Consider the following 23,122-nt stretch of genomic DNA (forward strand, 5'->3'; position numbering starts at 1 on the left):
TGGATTTTATTTTAGAGGGAATAGCCTTCATTTTAGATCATAACTATTTTTGGTTTGATTATAATTATTATTTACAGATTAGTGGAATGGCGATGGGAACCAAGTTTGTGCCCAGTTATGCTAATTTGTTTATGGCTCACTGGGAAGATTTTTATGTTTATTGCCAACATGACTGGGCGCAGTACCTGGTTTCCTATCACCGTTACATAGATGATATTTTCTTTATTTGGTCAGGATCTGAAGATCTACTCACGGAATTTCTCTCCTATTTGGAGAGTAACCAATTTAATATAGGATTCACATGGAATTACAGTCAGTGTAAAGTAGAGTATTTAGATTTAGAAATTTATGTAGAAGATAACAAAATCAAAAGCAAAAACTTTTTTTAAAAAGTGGACATAAATAATTTTATTAACACTACTATCTGACCCCAATATAAATGGCTTTCAAATATTCCTGAAAGCCAGTTTATTAGGCTTCAAAGAAATTGTAAAAAAAATCAGGTATTCTTAAATCAGGCAGAGGCCTCTAGTTATTAAGGTCTGGCGGACCTGATCCGACACTGCAGATCAGGTCCGCCAGACCTTGCTGAATACAGCGAGCAAAACGCTTGCCGTATTCAGCATTGCACCAGCAGCTCACAAGAGCTGCTGGTGCAATGCCGCCCCCTGCAGACTCGCGGCCAATGGGCCGCCAGCAGGGGGGGTGTCAATCAACCCGATCGCACTCGATCGGGTTGATTTCCGGCGATGTCTGTCCGCCTGTTCAGAGCAGGCGGACAGGTTATGGAGCAGCATTCTTTGTGACCGCTGCTGCATAACTGCTGTTTCTGGCGAGTCTGAAGACTCGCCAGAAACAGGGGCCATCAAGCTCCTTACGGAGCTTGATAACTAGAGGCCAGAGACTCTAAAAGATAGATTTGTAGAGAAAAATTATAAAGAATCTTCAATAATTAAAACTATAAGAGAAGTGGAAAAAAATGGAACGTAAAGATCTTTTAAAATATAAAAATAGAACAGATGGAGTCCCAAAAAAACCAATAGGTCCACTAGTATTAAGACATAATTCACAATATAATCAAATTAAGGATATTATTGATAACCATTGGAAAATACTATTTAGAGACCCTATATTGGAAACCATTTTGGATGAAAGACCCAATATTGTATCTATCGAAAAGTGCCTAATATAAAGGACCAGTTAACTAAAAGCTTTATTAGAGATAAAGATTTAAATTGGCTACACATAGCACAAATGGGATTTGTAAAGTGTCAATCTTGTAATGAATGTCAGAACACAAAGACAACTAAAAGAGTCATGAAATATTTTTTCTCTAAAGAAGGGAAGAAATTTGACATAAGAGAAACTATTTAATGTAATAGTAAATATGTTGTATACATGTTACGTTGTTCATGCAATTTATTTTACATAGGGAGAACTACTCAATTATTAACAACTCGAATCAATGAAGATGTATACAACATAAAAACAGGTTTCAAAAAAACATACAGTGTCAGCACATTTTGATAAAGTTCATAATAGGGACCCAAAACATTTAGGCCTAGATTTGGAGTTCGGCGGTAGCCGTCAAAACCAGCGTTAGAGGCTCCTAACGCTGGTTTTGGCCGCCCGCTGGTATTTGGAGTCAGTGATTAAAGGGTCTAACGCTCACTTTTCAGCCGCGACTTTTCCATACCGCAGATCCCCCTACGCCATTTGCGTAGCCTATCTTTTCAATGGGATCTTTCTAACGCTGGTATTTAGAGTCGTTTCTGAAGTGAGCGTTAGAGCTCTAACGACAAGATTCCAGCCGCCTGAAAATAGCAGGAGTTAAGAGCTTTCTGGCTAACGCCGGTTTATAAAGCTCTTAACTACTGTACCCTAAAGTACACTAACACCTATAAACTACCTATGTACCCCTAAACCGAGGTCCCCCCACATCGCCGCCACTCGATTAAAATTTTTAACCCCTAATCTGCCGACCGCCACCTACGTTATACTTATGTACCCCTAATCTGCTGCCCCTAACCCCGCCGACCCCTATATTATATTTCTTAACCCCTAACTTGCCCCCCACAACGTCGCCGCCAGCTACTTAAAATAATTAACCCCTAATCTTCCGACCGCAAATCGCCGCCACCTACGTTATCCCTATGTACCCCTAATCTGCTGCCCCTAACATCGCCGACCCCTATATTATATTTATTAACCCCTAATCTGCCCCCCACAACGTCGCCGACACCTGCCTACACTTATTAACCCCTAATCTGCCGAGCGGACCTGAGCGCTACTATAATAAAGTTATGAACCCCTAACCCGCCTCACTAACCCTATCATAAATAGTATTAACCCCTAATCTGCCCTCCCTAACATCGCCGACACCTAACTTCAATTATTAACCCCTAATCTGCCGACCGGAGCTCACCGCTATTCTAATAAATGTATTAACCCCTAAAGCTAAGTCTAACCCTAACACTAACACCCCCCTAAGTTAAATATAATTTTTATCTAACGAAATAAATTAACTCTTATTAAATAACTTATTCCTATTTAAAGCTAAATACTTACCTGTAAAATAAATCCTAATATAGCTACAATATAAATTATAATTATATTATAGCTATTTTAGGATTAATATTCATTTTACAGGCAACTTTGTAATTATTTTAACCAGGTACAATAGCTATTAAATAGTTAAGAACTATTTAATAGTTACCTAGATAAAATAATAACAAATTTACCTGTAAAATAAATCCTAACCTAAGATATAATTAAACCTAACACTAGACTATCAATAAATTAATTAAACACAATTCCTACAAATAAATACAATTAAATAAACTAGCTAAAGTACAAAAAATAAAAAAGAACTAAGTTACAGAAAATAAAAAAATATTTACAAACATAATAAAAATATTACAACAATTTTAAACTAATTACACCTACTCTAAGCCCCCTAATAAAATAACAAAGCCCCCCAAAATAAAAAATTCCCTACCCTATTCTAAATTAAAAAAGTTACAAGCTCTTTTACCTTACCAGCCCTGAACAGGGCCCTTTGCGGGGCATGCCCCAAGAATTTCAGCTCTTTTGCCTGTAAAAGAATAAATACAATACCCCCCCCCCACATTACAACCCACCACCCACATACCCCTAATCTAACCCAAACCCCCCTTAAATAAACCTAACACTAAGCCCCTGAAGATCTTCCTACCTTGTCTTCACCATCCAGGTATCACCGATCCGTCCTGGCTCCAAGATCTTCATCCAACCCAAGCGGGGGTTGGCGATCCATAATCCGGTGCTCCAAAGTCTTCCTCCTATCCGGCAAGAAGAGGACATCCGGACCGGCAAACATCTTCTCCAAGCGGCATCTTCGATCTTCTTCCATCCGGAGCGAAGCGGCAGGATCCTGAAGACCTCCAGCGCGGAACATCCATCCGGACCGACGACTGAACGACGAATGACTGTTCCTTTAAGGGACGTCATCCAAGATGGCGTCCCTCGAATTCCGATTGGCTGATAGGATTCTATCAGCCAATCGGAATTAAGGTAGGAATTTTCTGATTGGCTGATGGAATCAGCCAATCAGAATCTAGTTCAATCCGATTGGCCGATCCAATCAGCCAATCAGATTGAGCTCGCATTCTATTGGCTGATCGGAACAGCCAATAGAATGCGAGCTCAATCTGATTGGCTGATTGGATCAGCCAATCGGATTGAACTTGATTCTGATTGGCTGATTCCATCAGCCAATCAGAAAATTCCTACCTTAATTCCGATTGGCTGATAGAATCCTATCAGCCAATCGGAATTCGAGGGACGCCATCTTGGAGGACGTCCCTTAAAGGAACAGTCATTCGTCGTTCAGTCGTCGGTCCGGATGGATGTTCCGCGCTGGATGTCTTCAGGATCCTGCCGCTTCGCTCCGGATGGAAGAAGATCGAAGATGCCGCTTGGAGAAGATGTTTGCCGGTCCGGATGTCCTCTTCTTGCCGGATAGGAGGAAGACTTTGGAGCCTCTTCTGGACCGGATTATGGATCGCCAACCCCCGCTTGGGTTGGATGAAGATCTTGGAGCCAGGACGGATCGGTGATACCTGGATGGTGAAGACAAGGTAGGAAGATCTTCAGGGGCTTAGTGTTAGGTTTATTTAAGGGGGGTTTGGGTTAGATTAGGGGTATGTGGGTGGTGGGTTGTAATGTTGGGGGGGGGGTATTGTATGTTTTTTTTTACAGGCAAAAGAGCTGAAATTCTTGGGGCATGCCCCGCAAAGGGCCCTGTTCAGGGCTGGTAAGGTAAAAGAGCTTGTAACTTTTTTAATTTAGAATAGGGTAGGGAATTTTTTATTTTGGGGGGCTTTGTTATTTTATTAGGGGGCTTAGAGTAGGTGTAATTAGTTTAAAATTGTTGTAATATTTTTCTTATGTTTGTAAATATTTTTTTATTTTCTGTAACTTAGTTCTTTTTTATTTTTTGTACTTTAGCTAGTTTATTTAATTGTATTTATTTGTAGGAATTGTGTTTAATTAATTTATTGATAGTGTAGTGTTAGGTTAATTGTAGGTAATTGTAGGTAGTTTATTTAATTATTTTATTGATAGGGTAGTGTTAGGTTTAATTATAACTTAGGTTAGGATTTATTTTACAGGTAAATTTGTTATTATTTTATCTAGGTAACTATTAAATAGTTCTTAACTATTTAATAGCTATTGTACCTGGTTAAAATAATACAAAGTTGCCTGTAAAATAAATATTAATCCTAAAATAGCTATAATATAATTATAATTTATATTGTAGCTATATTAGGATTTATTTTACAGGTAAGTATTTAGCTTTAAATAGGAATAAGTTATTTAATAAGAGTTAATTTATTTCGTTAGATAAATATTATATTTAACTTAGGGGGGTGTTAGTGTTAGGGTTAGACTTAGCTTTAGGGGTTAATCCATTTATTAGAATAGCGGTGAGCTCCGATCGGAAGATTAGGGGTTAATAATTGAAGTTAGGTGTCGGCGATGTTAGGGAGGGCAGATTAGGGGTTAATACTATTTATGATAGGGTTAGTGAGGCGGATTAGGGGTTAATAACTTTATTATAGTAGCGCTCAGGTCCGCTCGGCAGATTAGGGGTTAATAAGTGTAGGCAGGTGTCGGCGACGTTGAGGGGGGCAGATTAGGGGTTAATAAATATAATATAGGGGTCGGCGGTGTTAGGGGCAGCAGATTAGGGGTACATAGGGATAACGTAGGTGTCGGCGGTTTACGGAGCGGCAGATTAGGGGTTTAAAAAAATATGCAGGGGTCAGCGATAGCGGGGGCGGCAGATTAGGGGTTAATAAGTGTAAGGCTAGGGGTGTTTAGACTCGGGGTACATGTTAGAGTGTTAGGTGCAGACGTAGGAAGTGTTTCCCCATAGGAAACAATGGGGCTGCGTTAGGAGCTGAACGCTGCTTTTTTGCAGGTGTTAGGTTTTTTTTCAGCTCAAACAGCCCCATTGTTTCCTATGGGAGAATCGTGCACGAGCACGTTTTTGAGGCCGGCCGCGTCCGTAAGCAACTCTGGTATCGAGAGTTGCTTTTGTGGTAAAAATGCTCTACGCTCCTTTTTTGGAGCCTAACGCAGCATTTGTTTGAACTCTCGATACCAGAGTTAATTTTATGGTGCGGCCAGAAAAAAGCCCGCGGAGCGTTAACAGCCCTTTTACCGCCGAACTCCAAATCTAGGCCTTAGAATTTATTGGCATTAGGAAAGCTGCTCAGAACTGGAGTGGTGGAGATAGGTTGCAAATCTTAGGACAATTAGAGATTAAATGGATTTATATTTTGGATACTATGGTACCGCAGGGTTTGAACAAAGACTTTGAGCTACACCACTTTCTATATTAATGTTATGCTATAAAGTTAATCTAATTTGTTACTTTATTTCCCTCCTTCCCAACTAGGTAATTGTATAACACTATTTGATATTTAAATAATAAGGTTATTAGAAAGATAGTAGAAGATGTGTTGCCATCTGTACGCCAGACATTGTTTTATGGGAAATCAACCCATTGCTTCCTACTCATTTCAAACATAAGCTAATCTAGACAGATTTTATTTTAAAAAAGACATTAAACCAACTAGAAAGATCCATTCTTGAGTCAGATTTACTTATTTTATACAGGCATCTTGTTTTCCCCCCTTTTTATGTATTTATTTTAGTAGTTTAAATTTTTTATTATAATAAAGTAACAGCTATTAAAATTACATAGATGTGCTATAACTCCATTCACGTAATACCAGTTTGGTATGGTAATTTATATACCACATTCCGTTTATTCCATCATATAAAAACCTATATGAATCATCTCCCAAAAGATCACAAATATATGGATTGTAAACTTGGGGAATTAAAAAATCCCATCTTAAAAATAATTCCACCTTAAATTAAACAATTGTAACCAATATAGAAATAGAACAGAAAGTATCTTGATCTGAAGTGATGACAAAAATGCTGGATAGTAATCAAACAAATACACAATATAAACGTGTTATCTTCATCTGGTAAAGATACATACATATGTAGATTGTATTAGAACTTGTAACATTTCATAGTATATATATGTAGAAAATACGCTACGCTGTTTCTGTACCCGGTACAATCAAAACAAAGTAACATTCTTTTAATATAATTCATTGCAAAGGTTTTCATATAGATTTTATGTACAAGTTATTATAAATGTATCTATATAAGTATTCCAAAGTGTTTTCAGGTTTTTCCTAACTATGTACAAGCGCAGATATTACATCATGTAAAAAAACAATAACAAGTCTGTTTACCCAAACAATCTATTTATACATGAGGACTGCACAGATTGGGACTTTGCCCTTTTTAAAGATGGAGGATGCAACTCCGGATCAGTGAAGTAATAACCAATCACAAAAGAATGACATCAGCATTTAGGACCAATGGGAAGAAGTTTCACCCTATTTCAACTTCAGGGAATCAAACGCACACCATCCAACTTTCCTTTGAAAAAGCCGTATGCTTACGGTGAAACATACATTAGGAACATTATCTTAACGCCACTATACGCTGTTTACAAGTAAGGTCACCAGGACAGGTATTGAGAGATTACTACTTACCCAGGGGGAACCAGCTAAGCCGGTGTGGCACGCTATTTCTCTCCACCCTACCAAAGGATAAGTTACCTCTCCCACTTAAAGCTCTGCTAGTGGTTCGATACCCAAGTGACTATATACTTTGACGTATATATTTGTGGCTTTTAATGATTTTATGTATTTTAAATAAATAATTTTTTTACCTGAAGCAGCTGTTTGCGGTTGGTATATACTGGTTACCTGGCAGTATAAAACCGGGTGTGCGCCTGTACCTAGAGCCTGGTAGGCTCAGCAAATTGTGAGTAACCCCTTGGTGGGACTACAAATGTGAAGATAATATTTTTTTTTCACCAAATTGTATTGCTCTATATTTTTCTTATTTTGTTTTTGAGACAAGAAAACACTTGAATCACTTCAATCACTGGAATTTAGGAGGACTCCCACAGATGACCCATATCCTTACACCCTATATATCATTGTTACTTTTATATTTGTGTATTATTTAGTTTATCACTTTTTATTTTCACATATTTATTCACCAAGTGATTATTGTACTTTTGTTGAACTTAATTGTTGTTTGTTTTGTAGGAGCTGATTAAAAGTACTAAAGAGAATTCAGCTACTAAGTTTAGTCTCATTGCTCTCTTACCCCTGGCCTCTGTAGAAATACTGTGTTAATGTTCAGAGCTTTAGTAAGGGCTTGTGGTGAGCTAATCCTCTCAGTCATTGATTCCAGTTTGTTACATTCTAAACAACGGCACTCCACCTGACACTAAGAAGACATGTGATAGGACAGGAAAGTGGTTTGCTGTTTGTTACATAATAAGTACTAGACATGTGCAAAGCTAAAAAATTTGTTTAGTTTCGTGTCGGCGATGATGGGGAACGCCGGTTTAGGGGTTAATAGCTTTATTTAGTGTTTTAGTTTGTGTTGGCGATGTTTGGGAACTGCGGTTTAGATTAGAACAATGGAAAAATTTTATTATGAATAAAGAATGGATCCGAAAAATCGGAAACTGATTTATTTTTTTTCAGAATTTTTGTTATGGTGCTGATTCTGAAATACATATTCATCCGAATCTCTGAATCTGCCAAAATTCTTCTGAAAACTAAATTCTGCCGAAATTAATTGCACATGTCTAATAAGTACACAGAATATATCCTGTTATCTAAATGCTTACATAATGTAACCTTACCTGAAACTCTTTACCCGAAAAACTGAGTAAAATAGATTTAGTTAAAAAACATACGGCGAGATTACGAGTTTTGCGTTAGGAGCTGTGTGGTGCTAACGAGCAGTTTTTTTCTCACCGCTCACTTACATGCAGCGCTGGTATTACAGGTTTTTACAAACCCGGCGTTAAAAGGCAAGAAGTGAGCGTAGAGCAAACTTTTGCTCCATACAGCACTCCAATACCAGCGCTGCTTAAATCAGCGGTGAGCTGGTCTACATGCTCGTGCACGATTTGCCTATAGACATCAATGGGAAGAGATGGCTGAGAAAAAGTCTAACACCTGCCAAAAAGCAGCCCCATTGACTCCTATGGGGAAACTAAAATTATGTTTACACATAACACCCTAACCTAAACCCGAGTCTAAACACCCCTAATCTTACACTTATTAAGCCCTAATCTGCCGCCCCCGACATCGCCGACACCTACATTATTCTTATTAACCCCTAATCTGCCGCTCCGGACATTGCCGCCACCTACATTATACTTATTAACCCCTAATCTGCTGCCCCAACATCTCCGAAACCTACATTATATTCATTAACCCCTTATCTGCCGCCCCCAATGTCGCCGCAACCTACCTACACTTATTAACCCCTAATCTGCCGTCCCCAACATCGCCGCCACTATATTAAATTTATTAACCCCTAACCCTAACCCCCCCTAATTGAAATATAATTTAAATAAATCTGAATAAAATTACTATCATTAACTACATTATTCCTATTTAAAACTAAATACTTAACTATAAAATAAACCCTAAGTTAGCTACAATATAACTAATAGTTACATTGTAGCTAGCTTAGGGTTTATTTTTATTTTACAGGCAAGTTTGTATTTATTTTAACTAGGTAGAATAGTTATTAAATAGTTATTAACTATTTAATAACTACCTAGCTAAAATAAATACAAATTTACCTGTAAAATAAAACTTGAAAAGGGCATTTAGATGGGCATTGCCCTTAAAAGGGCATTTAGCTCTTTTTCAGGCCCAAAGCCCTAACCTAAAAAATAAACCCACCCAATACACCCTTAAAAAAATCCTAACACTAACCCCCGAAGATTCACTTACCGGGAGAAGACTTCATCCAAGCGGCAACGAAGCCGGCAGAAGTGATCCTCCAGATGGGCAGAAGTGGTCCTGCAGATGGGCAGAAGTCTTCATCCAGACGGCATCTTCTATCTTCATCCTTCCGGAGCGGCCCTTAGATTCCGATTGGCTGATAGAACTCTATCAGCCAATCGGAATTAAGGTAGAAAAAATCCTATTGGCTGATTAGACCAGCCAATAGGATTGAGCTTGCATTCTATTGGCTGATTGGAACAGCCAATAGAATGCCAGCTCAATCCTATTGACTGATTGCACCAGCCAATAGGATTTTTTCTACCTTAATTCCGATTGGCTGATAGAATTCTATCAGCCAATTGGAATCTAAGGGACGCCATCTTGGATGACATAACTTAAAGAGATATTCATTACGAAGAAGCCATCATTTGAAGAGGATGCTCTGCGTCGTATGTCTTGAAGATGGACCCTATCCGCGCCGGAAGGATGAAGATAGAAGATGCTGTCTGGATGAAGACTTCTGCCCGTGTGGAGGACCACTTCTGCCGGCTTCATTGAGGACATCTTGCCGCTTGAATGAAGACTTCTCCCGGAAAGTGAATCGTCGGGGGTTAGTGTTAGTTTTTTTTTAAAGGGACACTGAACCCAAATTTTATCTTTCGTGATTCAGATAGAGCATGCCATTTTAAGCAACTTTCTAATTTACTGTCAATGCTTCCAATGTTCTCCGCCAGCCGGTCAGCTGCAGGTAAGTTCGCGGACGGAGAAGAAACATGTCTAAAACCTCAACGCATTTCTTCTGGTCTCCACCAGACTTTATCAAGAGGAATGATTACATAGAAGTGATGTTCCTACCTTAAATAGAGGAACATGACTGCTATGTAATCATTCCTCTTGATAAAGTCTGGTGGAGACCAGAAGAAACGCGTTGAGGTTTTAGACGTGTTTCTTCCCCGTCCACGAACTTACCTGCAGCTGACCGGCTGGCGGAGAACATTGGAAGCATTGACGGTTCCTGTGAATCTGCAGTTTCTGATTCCATGTCTGCTCGGGGGAGAAACCTATGGTGATATTATCACACACTGTTTGTTTTGCTTTTAATCTTGTACGTGACATTTTGTACTTGCGTTATTGTGTTTAGTAAAAACCTTTACTCTTAGAGAGGCTGTTGCGCTCTTGTCTTTTGTTTATCTTTTAGTTCCATTCCTGAAAGGAGTCAACAGAGACCCTTTTGCTACTGTGAGCGGCATCTATACAAGCCTTCATCTATCACGGTTGTAATAACCGGAACTGTTACCTTTGCGGTCTTTCCAGCTCTGCACCGCTCCACATTGCTGATACAAACTGTGCTACATTCCTATATCCTAAGGTCGGTAGTTTTGCCTTCAGATTGCGGGACTGTTTGGAAAGGTTTCCAGTACCCCCTATGAGGGTTAAGTGACTGACTACTACGGACAATTGCCCTTATGTGGCTCATCCGTCATTTGTTTGTTCACTGTGTTTAGGCTATACCAATATCACACTTGTGGTATATATTCACATTTTATATGGTATATATTCACATTTTATATTTATATTTTTAGACATTAAGGAAGCGCTTGTGTTCTGTTGCTTGTTATGGTAAAATTCAAAGTCTTCAAGGTATAGCAAAAAGTCGTAGTCCAAATCTTCCAATATAAAAAATACAAAATATTTACTGCCAAAATCCAAAAGTTCACATAAAAAGGATAAATGATGATTACATTGAATGAAACCCCCAATGACTATAAATGAGCTCTACAAACCCCTGTAAAAAATTAAAATGAACAGAGACTGACACTCTTAACCATTATGATAAACTCCGCCAAAAAACAGATACCACTACCCTGGAAAATAAATAATCTCCCATCTATGGACTCATAGAAATTTTTAGTGGCCCATACACTCCAGTTGGAAAGATATCATTATGTACACACTAAGCGCATAAACAAATATCACAACATACTATTTCTCTGGGAGGAATATTTAAATAAATAGCCAGTTTTTACTATACACTTACCAGTGATGTCACTAGATATAGATAACTATATTCCAACATACTTAATACTACATGTGTAGTGAGGGCATTGTTTGCAGGATTGTGCATCTAGGGATTCAATTATATATGTATTCAATTTTCATGTAATTGTACAATTACCTATATTGTTTATGCTATGATGATCTCATGTTGTCAACTTTCAAGTTATTTCAATAAAGCTTTTAAAATGAAAAAAAAATTAACAGATGGTGCAATACAGTTTGCAAAAGTGCTCCCCTATAAGAGAGACACTCACCGGATAGCCAACGCATTTCGACTGAGAAGTTTTTGTCAAGGCTGTATTGGGCTATCAAATTAGTGCCTTTATGTACATTAGAGATTGGCAACAAAAATGATGTTCCGTTACGTCACTTCCGGTGTCAACAAGTGATTACTACTTCTGGTTGTTTATGGGAATTGTAGTTCTTAATGTAAATGGAAATATCATTTTTTTAAAATAGGATACATATATTAATATATATATAATTTTATATATATATATATATATATATATATATACACACAGTATATATATATATATATCATTAAGTTAAAGGGACAGTCTACACCAGAATTGTTATTGTTTTAAAAGATAGATAATCCCTTTATTACCCATTTCCCAGTTTTGCATAACCAACACAGTTATATTAATATACTTTTAACCTCTGGGATTATCTTGTATCTAAGCCTCTGCAAACTGCCCCTTTTTTCAGTTCTTTTGACAGACTTGCAGTCTAGCCAATCAGTGCCTGCTCCCAGATAACTTCTCGTGCACAAGCACAGTGTTATCTATATGAAATACGTGAACTGACACCCTCTAGTGGTGAAAAACTGTTAAAATGCAATCTGAAAGAGGTGGGCTTCAAGGTCCAAGAAATTAGCATATGAACCTCCTAGGTTAAGCTTTCAACTAAGAATACCAAGAGAACAAAGCAAAATTGGTGTTAAAAGTAAATTGGAAAATTGTTTATAATTATATGCTCTATCTGAAACATGAAAGTTTATTTTGGCCTAGACTGTCCTTTTAATTAAATTGGAGTATTTTCCCAATAGTTACTCAGATGAAAGTGCCACTTAACTTACAATACTTAGGGATAAATAATAAATTAAATAATGCTTAGGAATAGTAAAATCAGTTAAATGAAGTTGAAAAATAAAAATATGAATCAGGAGTTTGCTAAAGAAAAAGTATGTATAAATGTTAAAAAGAAGAAAATATTATTAAAAGGTAATGAACACATTTATTAAAATGAACCCGATGAAAATTAAATTATACATCTGATGAATAAATAAATAAAATAAAATAATTTCAAATCAAGAACCAATTCAGAATCCCTAGAATTATCTTCAAATATATTTTGAAAGGACTCTATACTTATAAAACAATTTATCTCAGAGCGGCAGTCAGGGGAAAGGAGGAAAGGAGAGGAGGTAGAGGGGGATCATGGATGGGGAGGGGAGTAAATGAGGGAGGAGGAGGGAGTTGGCAGCTACACTACAGAAAAAAATGTTTTTGTTTTTGTTTTAAATTACAATACATTTAAAATAATAGAAAACTAGGTACTGGCAGACAGCTGCCAGTACCTAAGATGATGGGAATTAGTTAGAAGGGGGAGTGTTAGAGAGATTTTTGGGACTGACCAGGGAGGTGGGAAGGTAAGGGGGTAATCCTACACTAAGGAGAATAATAAAAAATAAAATAAATAAATAAATGGTATAAAACTGCATACTGGCAGACTGTCTGCCAGTACTTAAGATGGGGGTGACCAATGGGTGGTGAGGGAGGGAAGAGAGCTGTTTGAGAGGGATGAGGTAGGGATCAGGGGATGGGAAGTGTCAGGTAGGAGGGTAATCTCTAAACTAAAGCTAAAATTAACCTTACTTGATTAAGCTACTTGATTAACTCCTTCACTGCTGGGAATAAAAGAGTATGGTGCACAGCTGCAATTTGCGGCCTTCTAATTACCAAAAAGCAATGGCAAAGCCATATATGTCTGCTATTTCTTAACAAAGGGGATCCCAGAGAAGCATTTACAACCATTTGTGCCATGACAAGCTGTTTGTAAATAACTTCAGTGATAAACCTAAAGTTTGTGAAAAAGTTAATGATTTTTTTTAGTTGATCGCATTTGGCAGTGAAATGATGGCATGAAATATACCAAAATGTGCCTAGATCAATACTTTTGGTTGTCTACTAAAAAAAACTATAGTTTTGATAGGTAAATGTAAAAAAAGGCTCTATTTCTGTTTAAATGGAGTGATGGTAAAAATGCTAAAAATTCTCTGGTCTTTTGGGAAGTTTTATTCTGAAATCCCCGGTCTTTAAAGAGACACTCAAGTCAAAATTAAACTTTCATCATTCAGATAGAGCATATTTTAATAAACTTTCCAATTAACTTCCATTAACAAAATTTGCACAATCTTTTATAGTTACACTTTTTGAGTCACCAGCTCCTACTGAGCATGAGCAAGAATTCACAGAATATACGTATATGCATTTGTGATTGCCTGATGGCTGTTACATGATGGGGGGAGTGAAAATATACATAACTGAAACCTGTCAGAAAAAAATCTACTACTCATTTGAAGTTCGGACTAAGGGCTTCATTTATTAAGCAGAGGATGCTTTCAGGATCACCTGAAACAGAAGTTAAGAAGCAGCGGTCATAAGACTGCTGCTACTTAACTTGTCCGCCAACTTTTAGGTGGCAGATTGAAATCCTCCCGATCCGATCTGGATAATTGACAGCCCCTGCTAGCAGCTGATTGGCCACCAGTAAACAGGGGGCGGCATTGCACAAGCATTTCACTAGAAATGCTTGTGCAATGTTAAATGCTGACAGCCCTTAAATGCCCATGTGGGCTACTCTATGTATGGGAGACTACCCAAAAAATCAAAGATCGGATTTGTCAACCCAAATCAGCTATGAGGAATGAGTCTACTGTTCACTTACCTGTGCCGGCCCTTTTCCTTGAAATGGGTCATCAGGTGAGTCAGCTTAGATTCATGGTCATTGATCATGCTAGCAAGCAATTAAGGGGTGGTGATCGAATTAAAGATCTGCTTCACAAAGAAGCCAAATGGATCTGGCAATTAAATACAATGCACCCTAAGGGTTTAAACAGGGATTTTAATCTGCTTCCATTTATATGGGACACAGTTATTTAGTTATATCCAAAAGACACTTAGTTGGTATGAAGTTATATATGGGCTGCTGTGTATGCAGATACCTAATGATATATATGTGAAAAGTATAGTACTTCCCTGTCCCTTTAATTGAGCTGTCTGCTGTTCTTATTTTATTAGGTTCTCCAATGTGTTCCTGTCAGGAGAGGGTTAACAATGTGATGTTCTGACTTTTTAACAAACCTGCAGCTAAGGTATGTGATGTAGCCCCTCCCATTGGACAGATGATTGGTGTTCCTTTTTATGTATGATATATAAAGTGTGCTGTGATCATTTATTGTTAGCTTGAGAAAGGGGCAGGAGCCCTGAAACATTGCTCTTTAATAAAGCTTTTGCTTTTTTTTTTTTGAGTGCCACCAGCATGATTGTTTGCAAAGTTCGACTCGATTATTAATAAATCTACCCCTAAGTCATATTGCATTGTCTTGTTATCATGTATTTGTGGATTATGCAAATCTTCTGTATTTACTGGTTCCTTTAAGTTTTTCTCCCTTAATAGTCTGTCATTGTGTTCTTATAATTCTATAAATTGCTTGGGGCTAAGATGTTCTTAAAAAAAATTGTTTTTGTTAACTCTTTGTAGTGTACTCCAAAATAACACTATTGAGATGTCTATACATTTGACAATAAAATTATTATAACAATTAATATTTAATATCAATTTAAAATATTTATAAATTCTGACCAGTTAATCTCTATGAACACATGAATTCCATTTATGTAGTAACTGAATGTCACCTATGACCATATATATATATATCAATTGGTTAATACAATATTAAAATATAAAGCTGGCTATAGAGATATTTAGATTAATTACTATTCAATTAAGTCCTCTGTTACCTCAGTATTATGGACACAATGGGGCATATGTATCAATGTGCGAGCGGACATGATACGAAGTAGAGTATGATGTCCGCTACACATCGCTACACATCGATAAATGCCGACAGCATACGCTGTCGGCATTTATCATTGCACCAGCAGTTCTTGTGAACTGCTGGTGCAATGCCGCCCCCTTGCAGATTCGTGGCCAATCGGCTGCTTTTCGATTGGGTTGATTTCTGTCTGCCGCCTTAGAGCAGGCGGACAAGTTATGGTCATAACTTCTGTTTCCAGCGAGCCTGAAGGCTTGCCGGAAACAAGGGGCCTCAAGCTCCATACAGAGCTTGATAAATATGCCCCAATATTTCTATAAATTAACCTTAACTCAAAATGAATTGTTTATTAAATATCACACATGAATTATACTAGAACAATTTTTATATAGCCAGAAAGTTTAACAGATTCAATATATCTAGCTTATTTAACAACGTTTGTCCAAATCTCACAATGAAATCTTAGCTTAACTCCCACAATCTAATGACATTTTTAGGGAATACAATTCACTATATTACTCCAAAATAGTCTTATAATACTTTAAATAATCAACCAGAGATTTTTACACAAATTTATCAGCTCAACATATATCAATTAATATAGCATTAAATAATTCCAACTTAGCCACAACAACTATTGCAATTTCTAAAAAAAAAAAATATTTTTAATCTAGAGTGCTGTTCTTCGCTGCTCCTGGCACCTGAAGCCGATGATTCCAGCTATCGGCCAGGAACACAGGGGAGCAGCTTCCAGCAATCTAGTTTAATTTTTTGAGGGTTTTCAAGTTTGGTGGTATATAGGGGTAATTGTTGGTGGACATACTTCACCAATACCTTTTTAATGGTTACTAATAAAGGTTATTTTTTTTGTAATTGCTGTATATACACACAGCACATTCACTTAACCCCATATAGCTGGAGTCACCCAGCATACCTAATAATTATTACAGACCTATATCTTCAGTTAGTAGCATAGTATACTAAGCTGCTAGGAAAGAGTGCTGATTAACCCTTGATTTTCCCAAATCTCTCCCCTTCCCATTTTTCATTGTATACTTAAAGGGATAGCACCAAGGGTAGACTTTTTATTTCCTAAAATAACTATTATATTTCAGTGCCAATATAACTATTGTTGTTGCATGTTACTATCAGTTAAACATCCAGTGACACCGATTATCTATACCTTGCCCAAGATTCACAAAGACCCACTTCATCCCCCGGGGCATCCTATCATCTCTGCAAGGGGGTCTCTATTACAGCCTCTGGCAAGTTTTGTGGACATTTTTCTTACAGCCCATAGTCCGGAATGTGCCATCATTCTTATTGGACTCTATTGAATTAATTACATTGCTACAAAATGAGGGCAATAAAAAGTGATCCCACACAGTGAGGGAATACTAGCAGTAAAGGATAATCTAAACCGTTACCCATATATTGCCCTACACCCTCTGAAATTCTAGTACAACTACTGGAATTCTGCTTGACACAGAATTACTTTAAATTTAAACAGAATTATTTTCTGGGACAATGATGGGGTCCAATGTGGCCCCATCCTATGCTAACATCTACATGTCAGAGTTTGAACGGTATATGACAGACTGTTTTAAGGACACAAGGATTAAACTTTTCAAATGTTATATTGACGATTTGTTCTTGATTTGGTCAAGAACACAAGTTGAGTTGGATGAATGGTTCAGTGTCCTGAATAACACCAAAGACAATCTAAAGTTCAAGTTGACCTCCTCCACAGCATTGACTTTATGGATCTCAGAATCTTTAAAAGTGAGCAACACCTGGAAACTACATTATTCAGTAAAGAAACTGATATAAACTCTATCCTGGGGGCCAACAGCTGTCATCCACCAGCATTAAAAAGGGCTTTACCAAAATCACAGCTAAAAAGAGTAATCAGGAATAATTAAATAACTACCCTGAAAGAAGAACAGCTGGTGAACATGAATCGAAAATTCAAAGCCAGTGGATATCATGAGAAGACCCTAAGAACCAGAATGAGTGAGTTCCAAGATATGCCACAAGAGGAGGCATTATTAAAAAAGAAAATACCAACACAACAGGATGAGAAAATACTCACTTTTGTGACAACGTTCTCTACTGATAAATGGGAAGTACCAGGAATATTAAGGAGAAACTGTGAAACTGTGAAGATTGATAAAAATCTCCTGTTGCAGAGTTGGATACAAAAGAGGAAGATCATTACGTGATTTACTCATGAGACCTGACTTTAAACCAAGTTACAATCCAGGAACATGGCTGGGCAATCCGAAACTAGGATGCTATAGACGCAGTGGCTGCACTACCTGTAATGGTCTAACACAAGGTAAATTCTTCACGCATCCATGGAAGAACAAGAGATTCAACATTAAATTTTGATTAACTCATACTGGCGGGGGATTTCAACATGACATGGGACCCCACCTTAGATCGCAAGACCAAGAACCCAGACAGCAAAAATCCTCAGGCAAACAATATCTCCGCTAAGTTCCGGACTATAATCTCACCATGGCTATTATGATGCGTGGAGGTCCCTACATTCCAGAGAAAGAGACTACACTCACTACTCACATCCCCATAAAACATATTCCCGACTGGACCACATATTCTGTCATGCAGAGACTTTAGATTCAATCACACAAACAGAGACTTCCCTAAGCTCCTGGTCGGATTACGATCTGCTTACAGCCAATCTGCACCTCACAGACAAGCCATTCCCCAGAACCAGCTGGTGTCTCCCACGTCATATCTTGGCGGACATCCCCTTTAGGGAAGAACTAAGACGCGACTTGTCTGAACTGCTTCGGAGAATGACAATGGGCAGACCCCTGATGATATCCTTTGGGGCGCCATTAAAGCGACAGTTAGGGGTCTCATAATCCGCAAACAAAGCCATTTAAGAAAGATGGCCAGCCTAACACTGGTCGCAGGCGCACACCAAACTTAGAACCCTAGAAACTAACAACCGTGCCTCTATTTCAACAGAAGTGACAGAGCAAATCAAAGCCGTTAGGGATCATATTAGCCAATTGGAGTTAAAACGTACCCAGCATAATTTATCTGAATTAAAACAACTCTTTTACCACAAGGGAAACAGGGCTGACACTTTATTGGCCAACAAATTACGACACAAGCACAGTACTTTTCGCATTTCCCAAATTCTCCATAATAATAAATAACATAAGAAACCGTGCCTAATAGGAGACAGCTTTGCTGACTTCTACTCCAAATTATATAATATTGGCACTGCGGAGAGCCCAGCACCTACCTCCATTCACGACATTAGACTTTACCTGTCTACCCTGAACTTACCCACACTCACGGCAGAGCAACAAAGCATGCTCACCACACCGATTTCGTTGCTTGAAATCAAGCAAACAATTAAGAACCTGAAGCCTTTTAAGGCCCCTGGTCCTGATGGATTCCCTGCCCAGTTCTACAAGCTATATATTCATGAACTCGCTCCATACCTGCTTAGGTTTTTTGACTTGGCGGGAAAGGATGGCACCTATAAAGAGGAGTTTCTAAAGGCTGCTATCGTTATGATACCCAAACCGGATAAGGACCCCTCTCTCTGTTCTAATTACAGACCGATTTCCCTGATTAATGTAGACATTAAAATTTACTCCAAGGTATTGCCTAGTCGTATTGGCAAGCTATTGCCGGACTTAATAAGCCCTGATCAGGTGGGGTTTATTTACAACCAGAAGGGGCCAGATAACACTAGATGCCTTATTAACATAATAAGCGAGTCCACCAGGATGAATAAGCCCTTCTCAGTCATCTCTTTGGATGCTGAGAAGGCCTTCGACCGGGTTTGGTGGGATTATTTGTGGGAAACACTTCAAGCATTTAATTTTCCTGCTGCAACTTGCAAGGCTATTAGAGCCCTGTACTCGTCCCCAACCGCTATTGTCAGGGGCCTAGGATTTCAGACCCCACCGTTTACCATTTCGAATGGCACTAGGCAGGGGTGCCCACTCTCGCCCCTGCTATTTGCCTTAGCGATCGAGCCTCTGGCTATGAAAATCCGGTCTGACATGTCCTTACCGGGGATTAGGCTATCGGGCACTCTGCACAAAATCGCACTGTTTGCGGATGATATCACCATATTTACCACAGACCCTGCCAAAGCCATCCCTAGACTACTGGACAACTTGAAGATGTTTGGAGATATCTCCTTCTATAAGCTTAACCCACTCAAAACCGAAATCTTTTGGTGGGGCTACCCACACTCTTACATCCACAAATTGAAGGATCAATTCAACTTCAAGTGGATGACTGAGCGGATTACTCATCTAGGGGTAAAGCTGTCCAATAGTATTCCACAAATGATAAAAGATAATTACCTCCCCTTACTAACAGAATTACGTAATTTAAAAAATACGTAGGACCACAGGTCTATTTCATGAATGGGAAGAATAGCTTCTCTCAAAATGTCCTTCCTCCCTAAATTAACTTACCTTTTTAGCTGTCTACCAATTAGAGTACCCATGCACCTCCTCCTCCAATTTCAGAGCGAGATCACAAAATTAATTTGGCAAGGTAAGTCCCCTCAAATTGTTCATAGAACCTTGCAACTCCCCATCCACCTGGGAGGACTCGCATCCCCATTAGTAGTGAAATACTACAAAGGAGCTATGCTTACGCACATCTCCCAATGGGGAGTACTTCAATCCTGTGACAGGTGGAGAGAACTTGAACAGGCGTCCTTGCCATCCAGGGTTCTCCTTAGAGATGTTATTTGGACCCCACCGCACAGCCGCAGAGCTCTGAGCATATGTAATTTGGTCATCCTAGAGTGCTTATCTGTTTGGGATAGGATTAGACATCGCCAGCTCATTGCTCCCCACCCCTCCCCCATAACCTCGGTAGCCGGCTTGCTCACGGGCTTGACTGATGCTCATCCTAATATGTGGGCTCGGTTGCAGGTTACTAATGTCTCAGACTTCTGGTCCGCCACGCAGCCTGACGGGTTTGCACCTAGGCCAACATGTAACCATCCCTACGTTCCTCCCCTTTGAAATGCTTAGGATTAAGAGCTTCCTGAAAAGCTGGGGCTTCGTTCCCTCCTCCTCCCGTTCTCTTACCCCCTGGGAGTCCTTCTGGCAAGGAGGACGCAGGCTTGTCAGTCCGCTTTCAATACATTATAGTCTCTTGGAGGGCACCTCTCCGCCCGTTCTAGCTTCACATCTATCTAGATGGGGCACTCTTTTAGGCATCAATACTTCCACTGATTCTTGGCAAAGGGCCATTATATTGACTAAAAAGACCTTGCATTGTGTCACAGTGTTCGAAACTTATTATAAAGTTCTTTCACACTGGTACCTTGTTCCCAACCGACTGTCTAAAATGTTTGCAGGAACCTCACCCCTATGTTGGAGAGGCTGTGGTCTACATGGTAGCCTACTACACATTTGGTGGGAGTGCCCCAATGTCAGACCTTTGTGGGAGAGAGGGCTCTGCACCCTCACTGATTTTGGTATTAGAGTGTCTGCTGGTCCAGCACTTGCCCTTCTCCATCTAGGCCTCCACGCTCTCCCCAAACACCAAAGTCTCTTTGGTGTTTTCCTACTGGCCTGAATCAAAACTAACATAGCCAGGGCTTGGAAAAGGGAGTTCTCTCTCAAATGGGAAGATATTGTCAACACAATGGCTTACCTGTATACCATGGAAAAAGCCATATATTCTGACCTTGGTAAATCTGACTTGTTTGAAATGGCCTGGGCTGTCTGGAAAGACAACTACAGTACCCTATGGCATCCACCTGCTGTGACGAATGACGCCCAACCTAACAACTGAAGACTCGTCCACTTTTCTTCCCTGTTAGTTTGTGCATATATCCAGAAACATTGGCTGAGGCATGTTTTTCTTTTCCTCTCCCCCCTACTCCCCACATATGTGCCCCCCCTTCTTTCCCCTTCCCCCTTCCCCCGTACTTAATACGTCTAAGTCGAAGTGCTATACTACACAACCATTGACCCTCTCATCTCTACACACTATAACTTACAATTTAACTTTGCACTTGGTGAGATCAACTTGTCTTGTTTTTCTTTTTCTAATGTACAGAGCATGTTCTATAGGGCCAAAAGGCCCAATACTGTGCTTGATTTTACCGTTGCAATGGGGTCCTGCGAGTCCCCAATGGTTATGTTATTTCTTTTCAAAATATGAATAAAAACAATATTTAAAAAAAAAAATATTTTTTGATTAACTACCAGGTACATTATTTATATGCTTCACTGCAGTTGTGGAAGGTACTATGTTGGTAAGACCAATGATGATTTGAGAACTGGCATGGTCAACTATTGTTGTGCCATTAGAACTGCCTTGGAATCAGGTAAAGCTGACCAGACGCTCGCCAAGCATTTTTTGACAGCTAAGCATTCTATCTCTGAATTAAAGTATATGATAATTGATCATGTACCCCCCTTATCTAGGGGTGGCAATAGAGCCAGACTTCTATTGCAGAAAGAAAATAGATGGATATTCACACTACAAACACTGATATCTAGGGGACTGAATACCAATATGGATCTGCAATGTTTTCTATAGTACTAAAATTAATTATGTAGTTACAATAATAACACTGTTCCCTACACTTAATGTAGGATACTATGCTACTAATTGAATGTCAAGGGGTTATGGTATCGTATATTATGCTAATGATTTCTGTTTAGTAATATCTAGCTATTTTAACTAGTTGAAATATGGGATATCTGTTACACCTAATTAATTTCTTTAGGGACTATGGGTATATGCTTATAAACATTTAGCCTCTATTTTTATATATTTTTGCCCACTTGCTAGAAATGTTCAGGATTGCGTCTTTGGATTAGGATAGGGCTGGCTAGTATATGGTTAATACTGTTTTATTTAATATGGGCCAATTGTATGATTATCACTGTACTACCATGGTCTAGGAGGTTTGGAACACATATTTCATAAGATGTATTTAACTAAATAATGTATACTGGGTTGATAGCGTGTATGCTTATAATTCAGTAGCCCACTGTATAAATATTGTGCCGCTATTAGTAACATGGTAGATGTGCAGAGTATTAACTTGTCTGATTGACTATGAGATAGTACACAATGTTGCATAGGATGTGGTAGATGCTTAGTATTGACAGCGTCTCTGTTTACATCTAGCTCTGCATGCACGTTTAACAATGTATTTTCTGCTTTGCTTCTTTAGAATTGTCCTCTTGGTATTGCCGTGGTGCGCCCAATGGAGCATGCGCAGTTGCGCCAACGGAACGCAGACAGTCTTGCCGCCTGGTCTGCACGGTGGTAAAGGGTATTTAATGGGTTAAGTCAATGTTATGTACATTCTTTTTTTTTGTGGTCTGAGGAAGGGGTACAATCCTAAAACGTCACCAATACATCATTTGATGATTTCAAATACCAGAGAGTGCCTTATTAGATTATTGGATTGTATGCTGCTGTTTAAGTGCTGGTCTGTATTATATATATATAGGTATATATTTTTAAAAAAATTATATATATATATATATATATATTAGCGAGAAAAAAAACTAAAGGAAATTGGTGAGCGCTGTTTCTATAAAAAAAAAACACAATTTAT

Source organism: Bombina bombina, chromosome 5, assembly GCF_027579735.1.
Source record: "Bombina bombina isolate aBomBom1 chromosome 5, aBomBom1.pri, whole genome shotgun sequence".
Lineage (NCBI taxonomy): Eukaryota > Metazoa > Chordata > Amphibia > Anura > Bombinatoridae > Bombina > Bombina bombina.